The 22,301-nt window shown below is 39.8% G+C and overlaps 1 protein-coding gene and 1 long non-coding RNA gene across 3 annotated transcripts in view; one reads left to right on the top strand and one right to left on the bottom strand.

Annotated features, from left to right (window-relative positions):
• The window catches only part of Cmtm4 (CKLF like MARVEL transmembrane domain containing 4), a 58,956-nt gene that overhangs the window by 5,695 nt on the left and 30,960 nt on the right, over nucleotides 1–22,301 (top strand). The window lies entirely within an intron of this gene.
• Nucleotides 1–22,301, bottom strand: part of LOC139702813 (uncharacterized) — a 30,663-nt gene that overhangs the window by 515 nt on the left and 7,847 nt on the right. The gene's annotated exons all lie outside the window — the stretch shown is intronic.

Here is a 22,301-nt window from a genome sequence, read left to right as displayed (position 1 = left end):
GGAACAAATTATTTTTTTCCTGACAGCTCTGGAGGAGCTTTTTCTTTTAATTTTTGTTTAATAGTTGTAGTCGGGCAGCATGCCTTTATTTGTTTAGTTTTTTATGTGGTGCTAAGGATCGAACCTAGTGCCTCACACATAGTAGGCAAGCATTCTATCACTGAGCTACAGCCTCAGCCCTTCTTTTTCTTTCTTTATTTGTATGGACACAATACCTTTATTTGTTTATCTATTTTTGTAGTGCTGGGGATGGAACCCAGGGCCTTGGCATGTGAGGCAAGCACTCTACCAACTGAGATATATCCCCAGCCCCCTTTATTTATTTTTATGTGGTGCTGAGGATGGAACCCAGTGCCTCATATGAACTGGGTGAGCACTGTGTCACTGAGCCACAACTCCAGCCCTGAAGGAACTTTTCTTGATTAGAAATTAGTGAGCATCTCTCCCAGGTCATGAACAGCAGAGGTTGCCAAGAGGCAAGGACAGGACTTGAGTGTGCCTCCTGAGTCTTGGATGTTTCTCTTCTGCCAGAATGAACGAAGCCATGGTTTGAGTGTGTCCCTCAGAGGTTAAGTTGGAACCTTAATTCCTCAGTGCAGCAGTGTCGGGAGGTGGGATGCAATGGGAATTGTCTAGGCCATGGGTATATAGCCCTCATGGATGGATTCATGCCTTTCTCCTGTGAGTTCTCGCCCTTGCAGGACTAGATTCATTACTATGAGAATGGGTTGTTATGAAGCAAGTCTATTGCTCATGTTCTCTCTCTCCCCTGTACATGCTCATTAGTCCTTCTGCTTTCCACCATAAGTTGAAGCAACACAAGGCCCTCACCAGAAGCTAAGCTGCTGTTGGAGCCAGGCTTTTGTTTTAGTCAGCTTTTTTGCTGCTGTACCCAATCAGAACAACTTTAGAGGTGGAAAAGTTTTCTTAGGGGCTCACAGTTTCAGAGGTCTCAGTCCATAAACAGTAGGCTCCATTCCTTGGAGCTCGAGGTGAGGCAGGACATGATGGTAGAAGAGTGTGGCAGAGGGAAACAGCTCATACCATGATCAGGAAGCCGAGAGAGTCCTCTGTTTGCCAGATACAAGTATATACCCCAAAGCCATGCCCTCAATGCCCATCTCCTCCAGCCAAACCCCTCCACTTCAGTTACCACCCAGTTAATCCCTATCAAGGAATTAATTCACTGATTAAGACTCACAAGCCAAATATACTCTGAATCTTCTTATATTGTCTCACACATGAGCTTTTGGGGATACCTCACATCTGAACCATAACACTCTTAGACTTCTCAGCTTCCAGAACTGTAAGCCAAAAGAAGCCTCTTTTCTTTATCAGTTACCTCAGTCTCAGGTATTCTGTTGTTGACTAAAACAAATGCCTACTTGAGTGCCTGAGAGAGACCTATTTCCAGCCTAGAAGTGGTACAGGATATACCTGAGCTGCACCATTCGCTTGGTTTACCCCATTAGGGCTGAGGTGTTTATGACAATCACAGCTGATTTTTATTTTAACTCCTCAGTGATCCTCCCAATGGTGTTAAAGTAACTTGCACATAGCAGCATTTTAGCCTTTAACGAACAGCTGCTACCACTGCCTCTTGTGTCCTTATTAAGTAGCTTTAAATCCTTTTGTAGGATGAGGTCAGATTTCATTGGAAAAATTAAGTTATTTTTTATGGAATAGAGACAGAAGGCCTGTGACAGTGATCACAGATAATATATTTTTCTAAACAGTCCCAATTTCCTATGTTTCTTCATCAAACTATGAATAAGAGTAGTCTTAAGTTTTAAAAAATTATTTTACTTTAATTTATGAAATTCAGACACTGTATTATAGCAATTCATGTAACACATACCTATGTATTTACAATGTGTCCTGATATTTTTATTTGGAAAAATAAGATTATTCCTTGGAGACAGGCTATATATACAAGAGAAGTAAAAAGCAGGGCAGGATGAGATGGGATTTGGATTCCTTAGCAATATGAGGCTTCAGAAGGAGGAAGGATAGACTTCAGAAGGAGGAGGAACAGTAGAGAGCAAGGCAGCCCTGCCCAAGGGGGTGACCTCAGCATCCTGGGTGGCAGCAAAGAGCCAATTTAAACTCAGTGTAGAGTGGTTCAGGGCTCAAGAGTGAGGCTGCATCTGGCTGAAGAGGGGACAAATGAGTGGAAGGGTACAGAATTCAGAAAGTAGCACCTCCTTGGAGAAAAGATTGTGCTTTTTTAGCATTTGAAACTGCCCTGTTTTAAAAACTTTACTGATGGGGAGATTTTTGTGTGAAAAATTCTCCCTTCAAAAGGGGTTCTGCCTTCATCCCAGTGTGCCTTGAGTGTGGATTTGTTTTGCATACAATGAGAGGGTTTGGTCATTGGTTTTCAGAATGGGGTTCTCTGGGGTCATCCTTAGAATTTATTAAGGAAATAATGGGAGACTGAGATAGAATGAAGGACTGAGTACTAATTATATTTCAGAAACACTAATATAAACTGTACTAAGCAAAATAAGGCAAATTTCTTTAACTAGAATTTTATTGTACTGATTATTTATATGGATCAGATGCTTTGTTTAACTTTTTTTTTTTCTTGTGGTGCTGGGGATGGCATGGCAAGTGCTTTACCACTGAGCTACATCCCCAACTCTTAGTATTGGTTAATGTTTTGATGAATATACTTCTACCTCAGTCTTGGCACTTGGGATTTATTTTTCCATCCTTCACCCTGTTCCTGAAGATGCCCACTTGGCTCTGTTCTTCAGGTACCTGCTTAAAGAGAGCCCTTCCCTATTGACTGTGTTTATGGCTGGACACTTCTCCCACTCTTTGTCCTCCTGCGCTGCTTTATTACTCTTCATTGGTAAGTTCCATGAGAGTAGAGTCTTCCTGTTGAGTTTTCTGCTGTGTGCCCAGTGTCTAAAATAGTGCCTGGTACTAATAAGATGCTGAATAAACAGTTGAATATGTGTTTGTTTTGATAAAAGAAAGAAAAAATAATAGATAATTAACACAGTTTGTGTGGTCAAGTTATTTGAAAACATGGAATTCATGGAAAAACAATATATATTTATAAACTAAAGGACTCTGTTTTAAGTGGAAAATATTGGGGAGAAAATATGGAAATAAAATGCTATCGTAATGACTTTTTCTGTTTTTAACTTTTTTTTTTTTTTTTTTTAAAGAGTGTCTACTGCCACTGGGAAACAGAAGCTTTTGCTTAGGAGACAGATTTTTGTAAAAGTGGGGGGAAACCATAGGAAGCTTTGCCAAGCGTTTTGCTTAGAAAAGTGTAAAATGAAAACCAGGGATTCTATCATTATTGAAGCTGTCCGCTTTCTGATTAACATGTTCAGAGAAAGAAAGAGTTGATCCTCTCTGCCAAGCCAGTATATTTTGAGACCCCTTAGAGTAGTAGACAGTGTAAATGTAAAAAGCTCCAGCTGGGGTTGGGGCCAAGGGTCATAGTGGCTGTTCTTACAAAGCTCTCTGATTTAAAGTAAAGACCATGGGGTGATCTCAATGAGGGCTGGAGAGGGTCCTAAGAAATACTGTAGTCCAGAATTTTGACTTGGGGGCTGGGGTATAGCTTAGTGGTAGAGCACATGCCTAGTGTGCATAATGCCCTGGGTTCACCCTGGAAAAAAAATATTGAATTTTGTTTCTGAAAATTTCATATGGCCAATTAAATTTGGGACTTAAATGAGTTAACAAACACTTAAAATGCTCAAAGTTAAATTGTGGAGAGTTCTGGATGATTTCTTTATTGCCACTGTGATTTGATGACGGGAGCAGTAGAAGCCTTCATTTTTGTGGTTTCCCATTTATTCCAGCACAGCTATGAAAAACAGTTTGAGGCTCAAAGATTTTTGTGCCAGGGCTGTGGGGGTCAGGGGAGGAAAAAGAAAAGGGAAGAAAAACCCAGGGATAGCAACTCTTCTAGTGGTAGTTGCTGATTTTTTTTTTTGTTGTTGTTGTTGTTGTTGTTTGTTTTGTTTTTGAGATAGGGTCTAAGTGGCCTGATTGAGCCTCAGACTCTGGAGCCTCCTGGGTATCTAGGATTCTAGTCATATGTAACCACACCCAGTTTGGTGGATACTTCTTTATATAAATTTGAGTGCCAGGATCAGGTTAGGTGCTTAGACAAAACTCAGGAGTAAGCTGCAGCCCCTGATTGCTGGTGGGGGAGAGAGACATGAGATGGACCTCCAGTTTGCCAGCAGGGTATTGGGGTTGGAAGAATTATCAACCTTTGGGGCCTTTTCCTTTTTTTTTTTTCCCCTTAATACTGGGGTTTGAACCCAGAGGCACTTCACCTTTACCTTTACCCTTCTTAGAGCAGCTAATACAGAGTATTGTGCTCTTTTGGACTTGGGTTTGTGAATTTCATTTTTTGTGCATTTATTTTTGTTTGTGCTCGGGGTTGAACCCAGAGCTTCATATATGCTAGGCAAGCACTCTATATCCTCAGCCCTGGGTTTCTGAGTTTTAGAGGATAATTTTTAAAGGATAATGTCATGACTCATGCAAATATAAATGATTTTATTAATGAGGGAGCCAGTAAGATGTTACAAACTGGGCTGGGGTTGTACCTCAATGGTGGAGTGCTTGCCTCGCATGCATGAGGCACTGGATTCAATCTTCAGCACCACATAAAAATAAATAAATAAAAGATATTTGTGTGTGTGTGTGTGTGTGTGTGTATGTATGTTTGTGTGTGTGTGTATGTATATATATATATATACTCTTCAAAGAAAAATTTTTAGAGTAGGTATATATACATTCCATGAAATGGATTTCAAGTGGATGCAGCTTTACTTGTAGTGGGATCAATTCTGTTTCTCAGACAGAATTCATTTGCCTGTCTATGGACAAGAACCATTTGCACTGCTGTTAGTTATATACAGCTTAACAGTTGTAAAATAACTCAAAGATATGAAGAGTGCAAGTTCCATAGGATTAGAACTTGGAAAGTTAGTAACAAGGTCTAGTTTTCCATTGAAGTTACTCAGTAATCTTTTTGGTCCATTTCAGAATTGTTCGGTTTATCTTGAGATGGTGACCTCACAGGAAAGGGTTTGGGCAGATATTTATATCTAAGCCATATATGTCAGATTCTTCAAATTTCATTTATCTCCTTTTCTCTCTTTCCTCTGCTCCTGTAGCTTGAGGGTGATCCTTAAGAATCTGGGTTGCTGGATGAGCATCCTGTTTGGCCTTCTGGTCCTCACTCTAGATTTCTCTACTGTTTTTTGTTTTTGTTTTTCTCTGGTTACTTTTCTTTCTTTCTTTCTTTTTTTTTTGTAGTTGTAGATAGTCATCATGCCTTTATTTAATTTATTTTTATGTGGTACTGAGGATTGAACCCAGTGCCTCACACATGCTAGGCAAGTGCTCTGCCACTGAGCCACAACCCGAGCCCCTCTGGTTATTTTTCTTAAGAAAAGTAGATCTTGACCATTTGCACATAGAACCATGCCCTTTAGGCCTCAGACTGGCTTTTAAGAGCCTCAAGTGAGGCCCAGAGGGTCAGGAATACAGGTAGGAGGGTTACCTGCCAGCAGAGTGTTGGCGTGAGATTGAATGGAAGTTATCTAACCCAGAATAGAACTTGGTGAATATTAGCCCTTACTGATTGCCAGTGCCTCCTGCCTTATCTGGCCAGGTTCTGGTCCAGTCAGTCTTCTTTTTAGGTTCTATCCAAATATATTTGCCCCCTTAGCCTAGCTGGAAACTTCTTCCTCTGCAGTAGCGGGCTGCTGCTGCAGGACTGCTCCACCCCCTGCTCAGCCAGGAGACACCCCAAGAATTGACTGGGTTGGGGTGAGGCAGAGGCCTTTGTTCCTCCCTCTTCCTGCTGGCCCTTCCTCATTGTTTATTCTTTGCCTTGATTGATGTCCTGTGTCCTGTGTTGTACTGTGATAGAGCACTAGCTTACATCACGTATGTCCTTCTCTCAAGACACTGGCTTTCTGAACACACTTGGATGATGGATCTCTGTGTTTTATTGTGATAAGTTTGTACTTATTTACATAGCAGGACCCTATTTTCTTTTCAGTTGTGGATGGACATAATACCTTTGTTTTATTTTATATTTATTTTTATGTGGTGCTGAGGATTGAACCTAGTGCCTCACATGTGCTAGGCAGTGCTTTACCACTGAGGCATGACTCCAACCCCGAGCACCTTATTTTCTTCTGTTCAGGGTCCATAGTGGTGAATTCTTGGATGTTTGGCAAGTGTTTGCCAGCTCATACAAGTTCAGTCTGATGGATTGATAAGTTTGGTACAAGTCCCAAGTCCAGGAAGAAAAGAAAAAGAGCTAATTCATGTTGAAGGTGACAGCATGATGTCAATCAATAATGAAAGTTCAATGTTTCTCAGTACAGTCAGAAACTCAGTATTTTGAGACCATCCACAAGTGTTTCTCCTTTGTCCTACTGGTGAGAAATCCGACCATTAGAGAATTTATAACTTGCCAGTGGCAACCCAGTTTGTTGGTAGTCCTGGAACCTGAATCTTGGGCTGGTGTTCTTTCCTTTGGCCTGGGGTACAGGTTTGATCCTTTCCTTATTGTGAAGCCAGATATGGGACTGTAGTAATCAGATTTCTGTTACTGTGACAACATATCTGAGAAAAATTAAAAGGAAAAAAGATTTATTTTGGTTCACAGTTTCAGTTCATGGTTACTCAACCTTATCTTTGGGCCTCTGGCAAGGCAGAACATATGGCAGTGAGTACATGGTGGAGCAAAGCTGCTCACCTATGGCAGCGAGAGAGAGAGAGAGAGAGAGAGAGAGAGAGAGAGAGAGAGAGAGAAAAGAGAAAAGGAGGGAAGAAGGGGTCAGTCTGGTATTCCTTTCAAAGGCATACCCCCAGTGACCTACTTCTTTCAGCTACCTCTTAGTTTCAGCTACCTCCCAATAGCACCACCATCTGGGAACCACTGGGAACATTCAGATCCAAACTATAACAGGGACAGTTTATGAATTTTCATCATATTTCTGTCTTTTCTTTTCTTTGTTTTTTGGTGGTCTCACACATGCTAGGCAAGCACTCTACCACTAAGTTACATCCCCCAACCCCTTGATAATCTTTCTTATTCCATTATGTGATTATGGGGGAGATTAATGAATTGTGAAGAGCCTTAGGCATTTTTAGCATAGTAGCTTAGGAAAGAAACACTATATATGACAAATCAAGCCTTCATCTTTGCTCTTCTGTTTAAAGGACTCCAGTCTAGGCAAATTGCCTGAGTGAATATACTGGACCAGGCAGCTGGTGAGGAGCCCCAGACTTGGATTTAAGAGACCCTTCTTTTTTATATATATATTTATTTTTTAGTTTTAGGTGGATACAATATCTTTATTTTATTTTTATGTGGTGCTGAGGATCAAATCCAGAGCCTCACACATGCCAAGCAAGCGCGCTACCACTTAAGCCACATCCCGAGCCCCTAAGATACCCTTCTTGTTGATAGATGTACTTTTGCTTTTTAGTTCCTTAATTTTTATGCTAGTGAAGTGAGATCAGGATAATTTGTCAGCATATTTGTCTATATTCTTTGTAGAGTGTGGTTTTGGAGCTGAAACTGGGCAAAAAGGCCCCCACTGTCACAGGTAAGTCATTCTGCATTGCATGATGGTGTGTGTGGTACTGAAGTACACGGCAATGGCAAGGATGTTGGTGAGTGTGTTCCTGTGGTATTTGGCTCCAAGGCTTTGGTAAGGTTGCCTGGCAGATGCTGTGTATGCCTGCACTTCACTTCCATCATCTTTGTTGGGTGCTTTGGAAAAGCTTCAGCTTTAGAGGCCCAGGAGTTGTCAAGCTAGTTAGATGAATGAAGTTGCCAGGCTGAATGAAGCCCAAGGGGAGCCCTGCAGGGCCAGTGGTTTGTAGAACATTGTGTCTAGCTCCATGGAGTTCTGAAGGCTGCTTGCATTTTTTTTTTCAAACAATTATAAAATCTATTATTGTGTCTCAGGACCAGATTGGTATAAATGAAAACAAAGTTAAATTTGGAAAAAAAAAATATGTAGCTGTATACAATTGTAAACCACTACTTTTTTTTTTTTTTTTTTTAAACTGGGGGTTGAACCCAGGGTAATTACTGCTGAGCTATGTGCCCAGCTCTTTTTATGTTTATGTATATGACCCTGGGACAGGGTCTTGGTTGCTTAGGTCCTTGCTGAGTTGCTGAGGCTGCCCTGGAACTTGCTATCCTTCTACCTCAGTCTTCTGAACAGCTGGGATTATAAGACTGTGGCATTGTGCCCTGCAACAGTAAACTTCTTAATACTTAACACACAGATCATTTAGACCTTCCAAGTACAGAATTTAATCAGATTGACTCAATGATCTTCTTTTCAAAGAAGAACAAAGAGGGGCTGGGGTTGTGGCTCAATGGTAGAGCGCTCGCCTAGCACATGTGAGGCACTGGGTTCAATCCTCAGCACCACATAAAAATAAATAAAATAAAGGTATGGTGTCCATCTACAACTAAAAAATATTTAAAAAAAGAAGAAGAATAAAGAAAGTTCCCCAACATCCTTCTGTAAGTCACTATAGTCTAAGGCCACTTTGCACAGTTGGATAGGTTGTGTACTGCACAATTAGTCTAGTTGAGAGGATGAGGGAGGCTGAGATCCAACTTGAATGCTCTGTTTGTCCAGTCATATGTCCCAGGTCTGGAGTATCCGCTGGGAGGAAAGGTTGTCCATTCTCAATTTGTCAGCTCAGAGGGGGTTGCCATTTTAAATTTGCTATCCTCTGGTCAGGCTAAGCTCCCATCCAGACCAGGATCTCTTCCGAATTGGCACAAAAGTACTGTATGGAACGGCTTATGTTATTTTTTTAATTTTTATCTTTTGATCGTGCTAGATGATCAAACCCAGGGTCTTTGGAATACTAGGCAAATGCTCTCCCAGTAGCTTATGTCTTGATTATTTAATTGGGACATTTATTTTATAGACATGGCTTAACTGTGATGATAAGTTAAATAGGAGTGTGATTATAAACCAAGCAAAAGTGTACTTCAGATATGCTCCACATACAGTATTTAAAACAGATTTATTTTGAATTAATAAGCATATGCAGTACCTTCCAGCATTTTCTTCCATGTGTGCAGATGATGATGCATTCAAAACCAATGACTGACTGAATGAATACAGATAAACAGATGACTTGCCAATTTATTTTAGCTAGAGCTTTCATTTGTTGGATATAATTAAAAACTCCGAGTTTCTCTCAAAACCTAAGTTATCAAATGTCAAAACTTAAGTTATCAAAACTACCATCGGGTAGTTTTTTAAATCAGCTTTTTCACCACTGTGACTAAAGGACCCAATCAGAACAACTGTAAAGGAGAAAAGATTAATTTAGGGGTTCACAGTTTCAGAGGTCTTAGTCCATAGAAGGCTGGCTCCATTCCTTGAGGCTTGAGGTGAGGCAGAACATCATGGTGGAAGAGTGCAGTAGAGGGGAAACAGCTCACATAATGATCAGAAAGCAGAGAGAGAGAGAGATCTCCACTCTCCAGGTATAAAATATATACCCCAAAGCCATATCTCCAATTAACTACTTCCTCCAGCCACACCCCATCTACCTTCAGTTACCACTCAGTTTATCCCACTAGGGATTAAGTCACTGATTGGATTAAGGTTATAACCCAATCATTTCTCCTCCGAACCTCCTTGCATTGTCTCACATGAGCTTTGGGGGGACACCACAACTAAACCAGAGGTGGGTGCAAACTATCATGGGCTTTCCACTCTGGGGTTTCTGCTGAGATGTGCAAGAGGCCTTTGTGAATGGCCAGGCTGCTGCTAGTACTGCAGCGGGTGCTGGTCAGCTCTCAGTTGCCACGTGTAGGTTCATGGGGTTCCTTTGGATTTGCTGCAGGAAATCCAGGCCTTCAAGAGAAACTGGAAGGCAGCAACTGGGGCTCACTAATCTTGGGGCTTTTACTTTTACTCAGTAGTGCTCAATTTTTCTTTCTAGCTTGCCTGGTCAAGGCATCCTGTGGCCCCGGAGCCCCAAAGGACCCATGAGCTCCCTTCATAGACTGTGACCCGATATTGTCTGAAAGTGATGTTGGCTCTGCCCAGTGCCACTCTGGCCTTGCTTTAGCCTGAGGCCAACCAAGAGCTGCCAACTTACGCAGGGTTACCCATCTGTCAGGCTTGTCTGTGCTTGCCAGGGACTCATGAACACTGACTGCCTTGGTCTGAGAACTTGAGGACAAAAATCGGCTGGTGTGATACAGGGCCTATGGCCCCAATATGAAGGGCAGGATATGGCACTGTCTTGTCTAGACAGCTGAGGACTGGCCATCATTGGCCTGAAAGAGTCCCATGAGTGAGTCTGTCAAGGAGCAAGTGGAAGGTGCAAACTAAAAGGGAAGGAGTATTCTCGGTACCTGTGGATCCCTGCCAAGAGGAGAAAATACTGTGTTTGAAAGTAAGTAGACTGCAAGGGGAAGTATGTGAAAAACATTGCTGCCTGACTCATTTGCAGTGGAAAACACAATCCCTGGCTTTAAGGAATGAATGCCTTATTAAGAGGCCTAGTAGAACAAGCCACATTGCACTGTTAACTGGCTGCACACAGTGCAGTACAACATTCAGAATCTATGGTGTGTACACTTAGGCATTTTCTGTTTTATACTCTCATAACCTCCCAAAACAACTTTTTTGGCGGGGGTGGGGGGTGTTGATTGAACCCAGGGGTGCTTTACCACTGAGCTACATCCCAATTGATTTAATTTATTTTGAGGCATGTTCTCATCGAGTTGCTTAGGATCTTGTTAAGTTGCTGAGGCTAGCCTCAAACTTTTTATCCTCCTACCTTAGCCTCCTGTGCAACTAGGATTACAGATGTGTGCCACTGCCCCCAGTAACTCTTAAGGGTCAGAGGAGTCTTAAATGTTAAAGTAAAGTTGCAGGCATTACGTTTTCTACATGTAATAGATTATACGGATGATCTGTTCTGATAGACTGTATTTAAAATGTTCTTTCCTGATCACCTGCTCTCTCTGATGCCAGTTTGCTGTTGGTGATTAAATCCTTGAGAGCGTATGACTGGGTGGAGTTTTTCCCAGCTAGGCCAAGTTAGGGGGGTTGGTGCCCTGCTGCGAGGTACCCATCCCCCTTGTGTATGATACCTCAAGGTCTTGAGCTTGACACCCTATATGAGGAACAGCTTGGGGCCACTTCCCTTGGGGCAGGAGGGGAAAGGAGTAGGGATGGGATGGGCAGCTCCAGGAGGGGTCAGACACTGGTCTTCCATGAAACCACTCTTTCTGTCCCCATGACAGGCCTTTGCTTCAGCTCTGCTCTTTCCCTGACACCTCTTCCACATGTCCATGTCCCCCTGTATACTTTTGTTCTCTCCCAGTAGCCACTCTCCCTCTTTGTTACTTCCATCCAGTCACCCTTGCCACTGGTCTGATTCCTTACTCCCCTTTATTCAGACTCTCCAAGTTACTGCTTCTCTTGAGAAACCTTCCCTATTTCCATTTTCCTGCTCCAGCCTCACATCTGGCGAAGTGTCTTTGGGGAATCTGGTGCTGGACGAGGCTTACAAAGCTCCTTTATGTCAAGGAGCTCACAGTTAAATTCATATACACATTTGTCTGTGTTATAAATACCACATTTTTAACTTGAATGCCATTTTCCAGGATGGAAAAAAAATTACTTTCTGATTATAAAAATATTTGTGTCTGTTTAAAAGAAAATCAGACTATAGTGGAAAAATGAAGAAACAAGTAAAAATTGCCAGTGTTCTCATCAGTTAGAGAGAATGACCTTCATTAGTAATTAGGTGTGTCATTCTAGACTTGTTTCTGGGTGTGCAAACCTAAAGAAATGGGATATTATAAATGCTGTTCTATAGTTCATCATTGGGTATAAAACCTACTGGCTTTTGGAATTACAAATATAAATTTACATTGTTACTTTTAAGAAATTTTTGTTTTTTGTTTATAAGAACTTTTGTTTAACTAGGAGTTAGACCCAGAGGCACTTTACCACCAGGTTCTAACCTTTTTTATTTTGAGATAGGATCTTGCTAAGTTACTAAGGCTGCCTCAGCCTCCCAAGTTGCTGGGGTTACAGATGTGTGCCTCTGTACCCGGTGCTTTTAAGAACCTTTTATGGAAATACAGAATATGTACCAAAGAGTACAAATCATGTGTACAGCAAATTTCTGAGCAGTATGCTTTAGCCTCTCTGGTTGGCCCTGTCTAGTAGACACTGTCTTGCTTTTGTTTTGGTTACCATTTTGAAAATTCATCTTTTGTTTCAAGATTGAGTGGCAAAATTGAAGGCTGTGTTTTCTCTTTTGAATCTGGAAGAAATAACTAAAACTAATTTATAATTTGTCATATCTTGAATTTGAATTAAACAAAAAAATCTAATTAGGGAATGTACATCATTTTCTTTGAGAGCATAAATAAACTGGCAAAAATTTGCATTATAGAAGCTTGGGCACATGCCAACAATGGTGGTCGTCTCCACTATTCTGTTTTTAAAATTAATATGCAGTACATTGAAAAATTTTGATGTACAGTTCTATGAGTTTTAATGTATACATGCACATATGCACTCATGCACACATTCATTTAGTCATTACCACATTAGGATACAGAAGAGTTTTAGCCCACAACATTTATTCTTTCATAGTCTCTCCCAATTTTTGGTGATCACGCATCTGTTTCTCATGACTATAGCTTTGTATTTTCCAGAATGTTATAGAAATGAAATCATACAATATGTACTTTTGAGACTGTCTTTCATTTGTATAATGCACTTGAGATTCATTCATGTGGTTGTGTTTTATCAATAGTTCATTTTTTTTTTTAATGGATGAGTAGTTTGCCATTGTAGGTATGTATCTCAGATACTTTCTTTTTTTCCCCACTAAGAGTAGGAGTCTTTCCATGTTGCCCAGGTTGGTCCTGAACTCTTATGCTCAAGAAGTCCCCCTGCCTTAGCCTCCTGAGTAGCTGGGAGTATAGATGCCCAGCTGTACCTCAGTTTCTTTACTCATTCATCCTGTTGAAGGACATTTGGGTTGTCTGCAATTTTTGGTGATTATGATTATGATATTTAGTATAAATAATCATATATTATTTTATGTGAACATAGCTTTTTCTTTCACAGGGCTTAATACCTAGGAGATAATTGCTGGGTCAGAGGGTATGTGCATGTCTAATTGGTAATAGCTTTGTAGTAGTAGTGACAGCTCATGGTGGTTTTAATTGCATTTCTCTTAATGGCTAATGATGTTATGCATCTTTTTTTTTTTTTTTTTTTTTTTAATATTTATTTTTTAGTTTGCGGCAGACACAACATCTTTGTTTGTATGTGGTGCTGAGGATCGAACCCGGGCCGCACGCATGCCAGGCGAGCGCGCTACCGCTTGAGCCACATCCCCAGCCCCAATGTTATGCATCTTGTGCTTATTTGTAATGTATATTTTCTCTTGGATGACTTATCCAAGTCATTTCTTTTTTATTGGACAGTTTGTTTTCTAAGTGATGAATTTTTATAATTCTACTACTTTTGTCAGATATGTGACTTGCAAATATTTTAGCTCTGTCTCTGGCTTGTCTTTTCATCCTCTTAGCAGTCTCTTTTGCAGAACAGGTTTTTCATTTTCATGAAATTTATCAGTTTTTTCCCCTCATGAATTGTGCTTTTGGTATTATTTTTAAGAATGTCAGTATTTAAAGATTTTTTCCCCATTTTCTAGCAGTTTTACATTTTACATTAAGGTCAGTGATCTCTTTTAAGTTTTTATTCAAGGTGAAATGTTTAGGTTGAGGTTTAGATTTTTGCCTGTTGATGTCCAGCTGTTCCAACACTGTTGAAAAGACTATTCCTCTTCATTGAACCATCTCTCCATTGTTGTCAACAGTCAGTTGGTTTTATTTGTGTTTCTGCACTCTTTATTCTGTTTCATTGATTAGCCTATCCATCCTTTTATTAACATCTCTTTGTCTTAATTATTGTAGCTTTACTAGCCCTTACAGTGACACATGCCTATAATCCCAGCGGCTGGGGAGGCTGAGGCAGGAGGATCTTGAGTTCAAAGCCAGCCTCAGCAACAGTGAGGCACTAAGCAACTCAATGAGACCCCGGTCTCTAAATAAAATACAAAATAGGGCAGGCGATGTGGCAGTGGCTAAGTGCCCCTGACTTCAATCCCTGGTACCAGGAAAAAAAAATGTCGTAGCTTTATAGTAACTAAAATCAAGTAGTAAGAGTTTTCCAATTTAGTTCTTTTTCAAAGTCACTCAGACCAAGTCGTAATTGCACAGACTGGGTCATTCATAAAGAACAGAAATTTATTCTCTCAGTTCTGGAAGCTGGGATGCTAAAGATCAAGGTGCCAACATCAGATGAAGCATTCTAGCTGCATCCTATGTAACAGAAGATAGAGGGGCAGAAACGAACTAAAACTATGTGCTCACATGTCAGAAGCAGAGCTGCTGTGTGTCCTTTTTATAGTGACAATAATCCATTCTTAGGACAGAGCCCTCGTAGGGATCCAACATGACTAGCTGATTTTGGTTCCTTTGACTTTGCATATAAAGTTTGGGATCAGCTTATTTCCAAAAGATACATTGCCAGGATTTTGAGATTGTGTTAAATCTGTAGATTAATTTGCGAAGAATTGTTATTTTAATTATATTTTTTCCACCATGCTCACAGTAGACCCGTTCACTTATTTAGGCTATCTTTTGATTTCTTTATTCAATGATTTATAGTTTTCAGTGTTTAGTTCCTGTGCATGTTTTGGTAGATTTATATCAAAGTATTTCATTCTTTTCAGAGCTGTGATAACTGAGATGTACATATGCACACACATCACACATACTTTTTTCTTTTATGTTTATGATCATTTATTGCTAGAGTGTAGAAATGATTGATTTTTAAAAAAATATTTATTTTTAATTGTAGTTGGACACAATACTTATATTTTTATTTATTTATTTTTATGTGGTGTTAAGGATAGAACCCAGGGCTGTGCACGTACTAGGCAAACTGCTCTACTGCTGAGCCACAACCCCAGACCAGTGATTGATTTTTTTAATGTTGGCTCCATATCTTGCAGTCTTGTTAACTCATTTATTTTAGGAGCTTTCTTATAGATTACTTTGGGATTATCTACTTATGTACATTGACAGTTATGCTTCTATGAATTGGGACAGTTGTGAGTTTTTTTGTTTTTGGTACTGGGGATTGAAAACAGAGGGGGTTTTTAACCAATGAGCAATATCGCCAGCCCTTTTTATTTTTTATTTTGAGATAGGGTCTCACTAAGTTGCTGAGCCTGGCTTGAACTTGGGACCGTCTTGCCTCAGCCTCTGTAGTCATGGGATTACAGGCTTCCTTTCTAATTTGTATGTATTTTATTCATTTATTTGTTTGTTTAATTGGGGTTTTTTTTGCACTGGTTAGGTCTTCAAGTATGATGTTGAGTATGAGTGGTGATGGCAGACATCAGCGTCTGTTTCCTAGGAAGAAAGCATTCATTCTTTCCCACTAAGTTTGATGTTAGCTGTATATTTTCTTTAGATGGTCTTTTTAAAGTTGAGGAGGTTCCCTGGTTTTGCCAAGTTACTAAGGCTAGCCTCACACTTGTGATCCTCCTGTCTCAGCCTCTTGAGTTCTGGGATTACAGGTATGTGCCATCATGTCCAGCCTTTTTATACAGTTTTTAAGTATTTGTTCTAGGAATTACATTATACATAATTAACTTTACATTAACCTCTTACAGTCTATTTTATACTTGATATTTTATTACTTCCAATGAAATGTAGAAACCTTGCCACTACATAGTTCCCTTTTCCTCCCTTGTTTTATTTGTCACATACATTGAAACCCTATTTGATAGTGTTACTAATTTTGCTCTTAACTATCACACAGAGTTTAAAGAAATTGAGAGGAACTGCATGTTGTATTTACCTAGGATTTAACCATTTCTATGGCTTTTCTTTCATGTTCCTGGTTTGTCTCTGGATTAATTTTCTTTCTTTCTTTCTTTTTTTTAAAGAGAGAGAGACAGAGAGAATTTTTTTAGTATTTATTTTTTAGTTTTCGGCAGACACAACATCTTTGTTTATATGTGGTGCTGAGGATCGAACCTGGCGAGCATGCTACCGCTTGAGCCACATCCCCAGCACCTCTGGATTAATTTTCATTCTATCTGAATAACTTTGCAGCATTTCATTTGTAGTAGTTTTCCTGGCTAAGTTCTTCTTGTCCTTTACTTGAGGATGTCTTTATTTCACCTATATTCCTGAATGATATAGCATTATAGGTTGTCAATTTCTCGGTACTTTAAAATGTTATTCCACTTCTTTCTAGCCTTCATTGTTCCTAATGATAAGTTTCTGCATCATCATTAAAATCATTCAGATAATTGTCTGCCTGTGTAAAATGCATCATTTTCCTCTGGCTGCTTTCAAACTTTATTCATTTTCAGTGTTTAAGTATGAATGATACATTTGAGCACACAATTGATTTTTATTGAATCTTTCTTTCTTCCTTTTTCTTTCTTTTTTTTTTTTTTTATTGTACTGGGGGTTGAAGTCAGAGGTGCTTTATCACTGAGTGACACCTCCAACCATTTTTATTTTTTGAGACAGGGTCTCTCTGAGTCTCTGAGAGCTTCACTAAGTTGCCAAGGCTGGCTTTGAACTCGCAATCCTTTTGTCTCAGTCGCATAGCCGCTAAGATTATAGGTGTGTGCCACCACACTGGGCTTGAATCTTTAAATTGATATCTTTTGCCAAATATGGGAAAGTTGAAACTATTATTTCCTCAAAATCTTTTTCTGTTTATTAATCTTTTTCCTGTCTTTTTGGAACTCAAATTACATAGATAGTAGATCTTCTCATATTGTTCCATAAGACCCTAAGGTTCTGTTCACTTTTTACCCCTCTTTGTAATTCAGATTATTTTCAAGTTCACTGATCCTTTTCCTCTGTCAACTACATTCTGCTACTGAACTCACCCATTTTTTTTTTTTATGGATATGTGCTTTATAGTTCTAAAATTTCTACTTGTTTCTTTATATCTTCTGTGTCTTTGCTGAGACTCTCTTTCCATTCATTTTCCTGGTGTTTCTTTGTTTGCCAAGTAATTTTTGGTTTATATCATGGGCATTTGATGGTTATGTTATGAATCTGGTCTTGTTTAAATGCTATGAAGAATGTTGATTTTGGCCTGTTTTGCTTCGGAAAGCAGTCAGCCTGGTTGGATTCAAGTGGTCGGTTTGGACCAGTCATTTGGCGGGTGAGGATTCCATATCAGTTCTTTCAAAATCTTTGCAATGCTATTTGGATGTTTCATTTCAGTGGTCAGTCTGGGACCTGGGTGGTGATCTATCCCATAGTTAAATTCTCAAAGTCTCTGTTGTGCTATTTAGAGTCAGATCTACATGTGTAAACTTGGGGTGAGTCCAGAAGTTTATAAACAACTTCTGGATTTGCTTTCCAATTTATTCTATCTCCTAGATACTCTCCAGTTCCTTAGAATCCCCTTTTGGGTCTGTGAACACAAAGCTGGCCGCTTAGTTACCCTGCTCTGTTGTACCTTTCCCACACTGTGTTCAGTGTTCTAGGTTACATGGTGGGAGGACAGGGAAAGGCAGAAAGCACAGGAACCCTAGTTCCTCTGAAGGTACACGAAAATTCTACATCCTCAGAACTGTGGGAATTTGCATCTGCTTCGGCTGCTCAGGATTGCCTGGGGTCTAGGAGATAAGAGAAAATTAGGAAAAAAATATAGAAAGGAAAATAAAACCTAGGATTTCTTCAATGTCTATGAGTGTCAGTAATTCCCTTAATACCTTCTCTAGCCAGAACTAGAGGGATTGTCCTGGCTTTGTACCTGGTTCTCTTTTCTGCATTTGAGGTTCCCTTGGGTCTAAGCTTGGGGATATTGGAGGAAAAACAAGAATCTGTCTGCTAGCTCACGAGCGCTTTGAATTCTGGGCGTCTTCTCCATCTGCCTACTACTATTTATTTTTCAGAATCCTGCTCTGAAAACCTGCTGCAGGCATTGTTTCCATCATTGGTAGCAGCATTCAGTGGAGAGACAGGCTGGAGTTGGACCTACTTCATTAATTGAACTGAAATCCTAAAACTGTGATATTTGGAAGCTTTCTAATTTGTTTTTGTTGTCTGTAGCAAATAGGCTATTGGCTTCCCGATTGGTTTCCTTATGCTAGAGATAAGTCACAGTGTTGTAGTGTTTTGATTTGACTTTTTTGTTTGATTTGTTTTTATTGTAAGAAAATGTTTTAAATATCACTCTGGGATATTCCTGGCATGTGTAAGAATCATGTAGAAGTATCCATTTTAATAAAGTTTGTACTTAATACATTTTCATATTAATAAATAGATTTTTGCTGTGGATGTGAAAACAGAGCAAAATTCTAGAAGAGAAAAGATTTGTAAACCCTCTTCCCCACTAAAAATTAAAAGTCTTTTGCTTCATCCTTAACTGATAGGCATTCAGCTTCAGCATAACTGATGTCACCAAAAATCATTAGCCAGACGGGTGCTGCAGGTAGACTCTAACCTACACAGACTTAAGGTTCAAAGGTTCAGTGACAGGAATATACAATAGGTGAGGGATTGGGAAAGGCTTTATGGAGGAACTTTTCCTTATCTTTCTATCTGCTTGTCTTAAAATTGCTTTTTAAGGAAATCATACAACACCAATTTGAGGGGAAAAAAATTAGAAAATACCAGTATATTAAAAGAAACAAACAGATTTCCTGGAATCTCATTAATCAGAGATGAGCACTGTTCACATTGTGAGTAATGCTTTTGTTTCTGTGTGTATTTATTCACGTGTGTACGCTGGGAATGGAACCGAGGGCCTTGTTCGTGCTAAGCATGTACTCTACCACTATTATGGCTTGGATGGGAGGTGTCCCCCAAAAGCTCACGTGTGAGATAGTGCAAGAAGGTTCAGAGAAGAATGATTGGGTTCTGAGAGTCTAAACCTAATCAATGATTTAATCCTCTGAAAAGGATTAACTATGGAGTGGTGGGATATGGCTGGAGGAGGTGGGAATTGGGGCATGGCTTTGGGTATATATTTGTATCTGGTGAGTGGAGTCTCTCTGCTTCTGATCATGATGTGAGATGCTTCCCTCTGCCCCACTCTTCCACCATGATGTTCTACTTCACTTTGAGCACTGAGGAATGGAGCTGGCTGTCTATGGATTGAGACCTTAGAAACTTTGAGCCCTCAAATAAACTCTTCCTTTGCTACAGTTGTGTTGGTTGGGTCATTTAGTCACAGCAACAAAAGAGCTGACCACAACAACCACTGAGCTACATCCTTGTCCTTTCCCTCTTCTGCAGCTGATGCCTGACAACCTGTGACTTGATTCCTTCCTTATAGGTTTGCCTTCCTCAGAATTTCACATAAATAGAATTGTACTGTATGGAGCTTTGGAGTCTGGCTTTGTTCTCTTAGCATAGTTCCTTTCAAGTTTATTGTTAGGTGTATCTGTTCCTCTTCGTTGCTGAGTAGTATTCCATTTTGTGGATGTACCACTGCTTGCTTATGTACACACTAAACAACTTTTGGGTTGTTTCCAATTTTTGATGATAATGAATAGAGCTCCTATGAACATTTGGGTATAGGTGTTTGTGTTTGTATGATTTTAATTTCCATTTCTCTAGGGTAAAACCTATGTGTGGGATTTCAGGGCCATGTGGCCAATATATGTTTATAGGAAACTGCCAAATCATTTTCTGAGTGGCTATCCTATTTTGCATTTCTAATGGTAGTGTGTGAAGCTCAACTTAACTTTGCATCCTGGCCATCCTTTGATAGTTGTTATTTTTAAAGTCATAACCGGGGCTGGGGATGTGGCTCAAGCGGTAGCGTGCTCGCCTGGCATGCGTGCGGCCTGGGTTCTATCCTCAGCACCACATACAAACAGATGTTATGTCTGCCGAAAACTAAAAAATAAATATTAAAAAAATTTCTCTCTTTCTCTCTCTTTAAAAAAAAAGTTATAACCATTCTAGTGGGTGTGAAATGTTTTAGTGGTTTTAATTAGTATTTCCCTAATGGCCAAGGATGTTGAAGGTCTTTCATGTGCTTATTTGCCTTCTCTGTCATCTTTCATGAAGTGGTATGTTCATATGCTTTACCTACTTTTTTAGCTGGATTACTTTGTTACTATTTATTTGAGTTTTGATCTTATATTCTGGGTATGTTCTTCAACATTCTTAAAAACTTTAGATTTTTAATATGGAAATTTTCAAACATATACTAGTAAAAACATAGCATGACAAATCCTGATGTGTCTTCATCCTGCGTTACCAGTGATCATTGTTTTTCATTTTTATTTCACCAACTCTTCCCTTCATTTTTTGTTGTAATTTTTAAAGCAAGTCTGAGATAGCATTGCATCTTAACTGTAAATAGTGTGTGTCTCCACCAGTTAAGAACTTTTTCTATGCCAGGTGTGATGGCACACACTGGTAATCCCCAAAACTCAGGAAGGATGCTGAGGCAGGAGGATCACAAGTTTTAGGCCAGCCTTAGCAACTTAGTGGGACCCTCTCTCGAAAAATAGAGAGGGATCAGAATGTAGCTCAGTGGTAGAGTACCCCTGGGTTCAATACCGAGTACTGCAAAAAACACCAAAATTTTTTTATGTCAATAATGCATCTAAATAATAATTTCTTAATAATATCTAATAACCAGTATATGTTAACTTGTTCCAGTGCCTTTTTGGTTTGTTTGAATTAGGATCTAAACAAGATCCACAATTCCATTTGCTTGATATGTTAAGAGCCCACTCCCCTTCTTTTGTGCTGTTTATTTGTTGAAGCTGGTTCCAAGTTTTGGCTTTGACCAATAGCCTCCTGAGTGTAGTTTTAATCTTCTCCTTTCATTCTTCCATTTCCCATGACCTGGTGACCTCTGGAGGTTTGGGTGGGGCTGGGAGGCAGTATAAGAGAGCTGTATCGACCTGCCACATGTGTCCCACTGCAGACACATCAGCAGGCAGGCAGTAGCAACTGTTGTCTCAGTTTCAGTGAGATTGATTGGTGGGTGCTGGGCCATTAACTTATAGTTCCTCATCAACCTTTTACCTAGTGACTTTAATAGCCTTTGATGATCATGGCCCAGATCAGTCCTTTCTCATGGGAGTGAGAGGAGATTTGGCCCCTTCCAATCAATATCCCCTTTAGATGTTTGTCATGTTTTGTTGTCACCCCTGGTGTGTGTTGAGTACTGACACCTAGTGGGTGGAGGCTGTTAAGCATCATACAGTATACAGGACTGCCCCTCACAAGAAAGACTGAGCCCATTTAAAGTAGCAATAAGACCAAGTTGGAGAACCTGTTCTGGAATGCAGCATGGGTATCCAGTCTTTGAAAAGATTCCCAGGTGAACCCAAATATATGAACCTCTGGCGTAGAGCAAGGGCTGCAGGAAATTAGAGATAAAATGGTCTGGGCTGAGAAATGAACCAGAGAAAGCTTTAGTGGAAGAAAGTTATCTTGATGGGGATGACTTTGGTAAGCGAATAGATTAGCTATAGAGTATTTTTTGGTTGAGTCTAGCTACCATTCAGAGACCCTGGACTAGATGCATTACAAAATGGTGATTTTTCTCTTTTTTTCCTTCTGTGTTTATTAGCAGGAATTCTTTAAGGAATTTTTCTCATCATCCATTTGATTACCATGAAGTGCACTTTGTTCAGAAAAAGCAAAGTAAATGCTTGACTCTTTTCTTTTATCAGTTTTTCTAATAACAAACTGATACTTTCATCAACCTTTTGGTGAAAAGTTGATGAATAATTTTAAATGGGGGCTGGGGATGTGGCTCAAGCGGTAGCACGCTCGCCTAGCATGCGTGCGGCCCGGGTTCGATCCTCAGCACCACATACAAACAAAGACGTTGTGTCCGCCGAAAGCTAAAAAAGAAATATTAAAAAAATTCTCTAAAAAAAATAATAATAATTTTAAATGACAAACATTGTTCTTCCCCTTCATAATCTCAATACAAACTTGTGGAACCTTACACATTTAATATATTTCAATATTTGGCGGTCATTAAAGACTTTATTTTGAAGCTGGACATGGTGGTGCACGCCTGTAATCCCAGTGGCTGAGCTAGGAGGCTGAGCTAGGAGGATCACAAGTTCAAAGCCAGTGAGGCACTAAGCAACTCAGTGAGACCCTGTCTCTAAATAAAATACAAAATAGGTCTGGGGATGTGGCTCAGTGATCGAGTATCCCTGAGTTCAATCCCCGG

This window comes from Marmota flaviventris, chromosome 18 (genome assembly GCF_047511675.1).
Source record: "Marmota flaviventris isolate mMarFla1 chromosome 18, mMarFla1.hap1, whole genome shotgun sequence".
Taxonomy (NCBI): Eukaryota; Metazoa; Chordata; class Mammalia; order Rodentia; family Sciuridae; genus Marmota; species Marmota flaviventris.
This window is presented reverse-complemented; position numbering and strand designations above follow the sequence as displayed.